We start from the raw sequence: 4,801 nt of genomic DNA on the forward strand, positions 1-4,801 counted from the left end.
AAAACTATTAACAATACATAAGAATTAGGTGAAAAATAAAGCGTTAGAAAGTAAAACAAACAAAAACACTAAAGCCGGAAAACCGTTGTGAAAAAATTACTTCCGACGCATAGCCGTCTTAGGAGACGTCGTCNAAAAAAAAAATAATAATAATAATAATACGAGTAAGAGGGCAAACAAGCCAACGTTATATCTAACTGATTAGTACTATTTCGATGCGCACTTTTTATACACTATTATATACAAATAGAAATTCAGACAGGATTAAAAACAAGAAAAAGTTATGAAATAAAAATTAAAAAAAAAATCAAAATAATAAATAATATTTTATAGCAAAACAACTCCCAAATTATGTATGTATGTTTGGTCACCTAAATCTTGTAAATATGTTGCCGAAAAAAAAGAAGTATCTATCATTTAAAAAAAGCAAACATCAAATAATTGTACTGTGCGAATTGAAAAAAAAAAACCACGCAATTGTGGAAAATGGAGAATACATTGAAAATTCAAAAAGCAAAGCTTGGCGAAAAAAAATTGACTGATAATTGAAAATTCTTAAAACTTATATTACATAATAGAATTTTAATTTGTATGTACAAGCATATGAGTATATCTAATGGCTTGAGCGTACAAATGGGCATGACTTGGTAAATTTTTTAATTGCAATTAAGTAAGAGTTGCAATTTAATAAGAAAACAATATCCGCTAGACGGTTATTTAGTGCAAAAAATGTGCGCTGGCATATGAATTTATTTTATAATGTCAACATGTTGGGTGTTATAAGAAATTTTAATTAAACACTTATAAAGCTAAACAAATACATATGTAGATAACATTGTGGAAAATATCGAAAAGTTAGTGTTTCGCAAAAAGAAAAAAATCAGAAACAATTTTCTTTGTTTTATTTTTTTTTTTTTTATAGACGTAAAATTTGTTTTTGGCAATTTTTATTCAGCTAAAGTTTGTTACAGTAATTTTTATGACCATATCAATTCTGTAAACGTCTTGGCCTTACACTTAAAAATTCAATTATTTGCTATTAAAAGATCAATTTTTTTACGTACATAATTTAGTTGAATGCAGAAAGCTAATGTTTTCAAATTAATGCCTTCAAGAAATTGCTATCTATAATATTTGAAATCTTTAATAATAATAAAAAAACTGTCTGAAAACCTTTTTTATTGAAAAAATGTAAGGGGTGTATTAGATAATAAAAATAAAATAACAGTGCACAATTAACGCGAATTGCAAATATAAAAACCAAACAACAGAAAATCACAATCTGCTGCGCGAAAAAGCAGCAAATTATCAATGACATGGCAACGAACTAATTAAACATCACAATAGGGTCTTATTTTTAGTTTTCATAAATAATTTCCACTGAAATAATTGCAAAAATAAAAAATAATATTAAAAACGTAAGCTTAACTTAAATATACAATATAACAAATAATTAATAAAATGTCATACAGAAAATTTATGTCAAAAATATTCAACTAAATTTAAACAAAAAAAAACTTTTAAATATTTCCAAACTACGCGCATAAAACTAAAGTTAATAGATTTTAAAGAAATATATACATACATGCATACTTAATAAAGTTAAAAAAAAATTACCCTAACTCAAATTGGCTAATAATAATAACTAGAAAGCTGGCAATACTTCAGAGGAAAAATTTAAAAATAAATATCAATTGAATGATTCACATGCAATAACAAAACCTAACTTAGAATTATTTATATCCCAAGAAATACTTACATACATATATGTAGCTATACACCCATATAATATACATACATATGCATAGAGGTCCTTACATTGAATGACAGAAGTGCAGGGGTAAACAAATCAAACACAATAAGCACAAATCGTTTGCTGTCAACAAATAACAGTTTCAAGTAGAGAGAGAGCGAGAGAGAGAGAGAGAGAGATGAAAAAGTGTGGTGGCAAATATGTATGTACATATATGAACGCTTTTAGAAAGAGGCAGAGTGAAATGGAGTAAAGAAAAGAAAGATTGTTGCTGTTCCATTCTATTCAAATATTTTCGTGCGTAAATAGTAAGGCAGTGCTTGGGAGTAAAAGCTTTTCCATAAAAAAAATATTTAATTTACAATAGTCTTCTAAAACTTTCGAACCTTTTTAAACTAAATCACTAAATTGATTATTAAAACTTTAATAATGATAAAAATCTAAAGAAATCTGAGCCACAATTTTTAGCGTGACAGCAATTAGTAAAAATGAAATTATTTGGACAGATTACAAAAATCCTTAAAGTTGTTAAAAATTGCTATCAAATATAGTTAATTGCAGAAAAATTTATTAACTTACATTACATTTATTTTCTCAGCATGAAAATTTTTAAGTCAGCGAGGTAAATTTATGAAAAATAAACTTAAGTGTATAATCACGTATCCATACAAATGGGTATTTCCAATCTGGCGTTACATGGCATTTCTATTATAAAATGTTAAAAAAAAATTTAAAATCAAAATTTTGAAACGGCCCCAGTTATAATTTTCAATTCGATCAGATCAGTTTGAATATTTTTGTATTAAGTTTCCAAAGATTTCACTTAAAAGTATAAAAATTTAGTAAACAAAAACATTAAAAATTTTAAATTAGTGTGGATTTCAGTGCATATTTATTTACAATTTAAACGCTGTCAACGCTAAAATATAAAAAATTAGATATCCAAAAAATTCACTTAAAAGTATAAAAAAGTAGTAGAAAACAAAACATTTAAAATTTAAAATTAGTTCGGATTTCAGTACAGATTTCGCTGTCGCTGTTTCAATTGTTTAAAAAAATCCTAGTAAATGAAGAAAACACTTTTCACTTCCAAGTAACTACACCAGCTTTACGCATTATTTTTTCTTTTTTATACTTTATATATATATTTTTTTTTTTTTGTGCCTAACTCGCCCGTACCAACTATCCAAAAACCTGTACTAGCCTGCTGTCATTTTCGCTAGTAAAGAGAGAAAAATAGCTCAATGAGAAATGGGGAAAAGTAAAAAAAAAAAAAAAACTACTTCGATAGAAACAATAATTTTGCACATTCACTTCTTAAATTCTCTACTGTTTACATACATTATACTTATTCATAAAAATATTTTAATAATTTAAAAAATATAATGCTTCAATAATTTTGTTCAATAATTTTTCAAATATTAACATTTAACTGATTTTATTAAAACACACGTAAGCACATACAAAAATATTAAGAACACACACACACACACAACGTATATATTATTTGCAAATCCCTATACAAAAAAAAACGAAAACAAAAAATAATAATAATGCAATGTCTGCCCCAAAACGCCGCAAAACAAAAACTGTTTCCAAATTGCCACAAATCTTTGTGAAGACTTTGAGCAAAAAATGCATAGATAACTACATTAATTAGTTAAAAATCGGTGACTTATAAAACCACTTCGCGACTAAAAACGGATTGCAAATATTTTGTATTTTATTATTAATTTACGTTTTATTTTATTTTAAACTTAATACTTTTTTGTTTTATAATTAACACTTAAAATTAAATCTCCAAAAATGAAATTGTACTGATTTATGTTATATGTATGTATTTTAAGTTATGTTCTTGTTAAAAAAAAGAAATGAATAAAACGAAACATAACAAAAAAAAATATTTGACTACGTTAAAAATACATAAAAGAAACAAACAACAAACCGCTGTAAATTACCCTATTTGCGTTTATGTTAAGCAAGAAAAATTCTTTTTATTTTGTAACTTTCAAGATTTCTAAAAAATTTTAGTATTTTTAAAGATTTTTTCGACTTTTTTTACATCCTCAAAGTGCAAATGCATTTGAAATATTTTAAGTCATTCGAATTCGAGTTTTAAATTCTTTTTAGATTAAATACGTTCTTTGTACACTTAAAATTAACTTATAACAAAATTAAATTTGAAAATGTTACTATTTTGTTTTTGGCATTACTCTCGTTTATTTAAATTTTTTAATTGTTCTCACTATGTTACGTTATGTTTTTTTAGTTTAAAATCGGGAAAATACGTTTGGCAAATTAGATTTAATTATTCAGTGGTTTTAACTGGATCCATTTGGTTTTCTTCTGACAAATTTTGCATTGTGAAATTTCAGTTATTTGTAAACATATATTTTCGGAAATTTGCGTGATTTTCATTTTGTTGTAGCAAAATATTTGTATAATTATAAATTTAACATTTTAAATTGGCTTATTTTATGGAAAACACTCAATAATTCAATATTTCTTATTGTAACATTTTTGTATGTAGTACTACAACATTTTAAGATTTTAGTGCATAAATCTAAATTTTACTAAACAGAAATATATACATATATATTTTTTTGCATATACGCATATGCAGTGTGTAAATTAAATTTAAGCAATGTGTTAAATTTTCACATTAAAATTAACTAATTGTAAAATGGAGCAAAAAACAAAAGCAAACTACAATGTATGGACTCATGAAAATTGTGCGAACATAAAATCAGAATGATTTGGTAAAAAATAAATATGTTATAAGGAAATTGTGATCGCAGAAGTAGTAACCGAATCGTTGAGTTAGAAGAGATGGCATATTCATACAGACATATTTTAAGTAATTATGTATCTAATAAAAAAAAAAGTGGCGCAACGTAATGCAAAATAATAAGAAAAGCAAAAACGTACTTTCTGAAGAAGAAAAATAACAGACTGCGAACTTAAAAGTAGATTTTTGTTGTGTAAATCATTAAGTTTAAATTGGCAAATAAAGTAATAAAATAAAGAATAAAAAATAAATAAAAAAAA

Source organism: Rhagoletis zephyria, unplaced genomic scaffold, assembly GCF_001687245.7.
Source record: "Rhagoletis zephyria isolate East Lansing unplaced genomic scaffold, Rhagoletis_zephyria_1.1 Rzeph_scaffold_06189, whole genome shotgun sequence".
Classification (NCBI taxonomy): domain Eukaryota; kingdom Metazoa; phylum Arthropoda; class Insecta; order Diptera; family Tephritidae; genus Rhagoletis; species Rhagoletis zephyria.